Below are 1051 nucleotides of genomic sequence, written 5' to 3' on the forward strand. Positions count from 1 at the left end.
TGCTTTTGGTGGCTTTTTTCCTAAAATTGAGACTTATTGTGAAAGAAAATTTTTTTAATGATTTTATTTATTTGACAGACAAAGAGACAGAGAGGGAACACAAGCACTGGGAGTGGGGGAGGGAGAAGCAGGCCTCCCACTGAGCAGGGAGCCCGATACAGGACTCAATTCCAGGACCCTGGGAACATGACATGAGCTGAAGGCAGACGCTTAATGACTGAGCCACCCAGGTGCCCCTGACATTCTTAAGAGTAATTAAATTATGAGTGTAAAAATCCAAACAGGAGAAAAAGTTAATAGTCACTACATATCTAAACTTTTTTGTGAGCATCTCTTCCAAGAATTCATTTAAAAATTTGAATCATTCAGTTTTGTGAATTGCTTTTTCCTTGTCTACATGTGCATGCTTTTCAGTAAGTACAGATCTTAAAACATTTTTGATGACTACATTTATGATGACTGCTACCATGGGATCCTATAGTATAGGTATGCCACTTTCTATTTATTTAAGATTTTATTTATTTATTTGACAGAAATCACAAGTAGGCATAGAGGAAGGCAGAGAGAGTGGGGGAAGCAGGCTCCTTGCTGAGCAGAGAGCCCGACAGGGCTGGATCCCAGGACCCTGAGATCGTGACCTGAGCTGAAGGCAGAGGTTTAACCCTCTGAGCCACTCAGGTGCCCCGCCACTATTTAAATAGGACTGTAGATGACCATGTTAGTTATTTATAATTTCTCACTATTATATATAAATAACTCTAAAATGAATGTCCTTGTGTAAATCTTTGCCTGCTTGTCCATCACCTGGAAATGCATAAGACCTCCCTGGGACAAAGCTTAGAAAGCAATCCTGAGGAACATTAATACTTGAAAGACAGACATTTTCATTTCATTGATTCCTTAGAATAATTCTGTTTTCCCAATGGTAACATTTTATGTAAACACAGTACAAGGATCAAAACCAGGGTATCAACTTGAAGGATGTTATCCTATAGACACTTCTTCATACCTTGCTGTTTTTTCCTTAATGGCATATCCTGGAAATGATGTC

The sequence above is a fragment of the Mustela putorius genome, unplaced genomic scaffold (assembly GCF_011764305.1).
Source record: "Mustela putorius furo isolate JIRA1106 unplaced genomic scaffold, ASM1176430v1.1 tig00000698_pilon_pilon_pilon, whole genome shotgun sequence".
In the NCBI taxonomy this organism is placed as follows: Eukaryota; Metazoa; Chordata; class Mammalia; order Carnivora; family Mustelidae; genus Mustela; species Mustela putorius.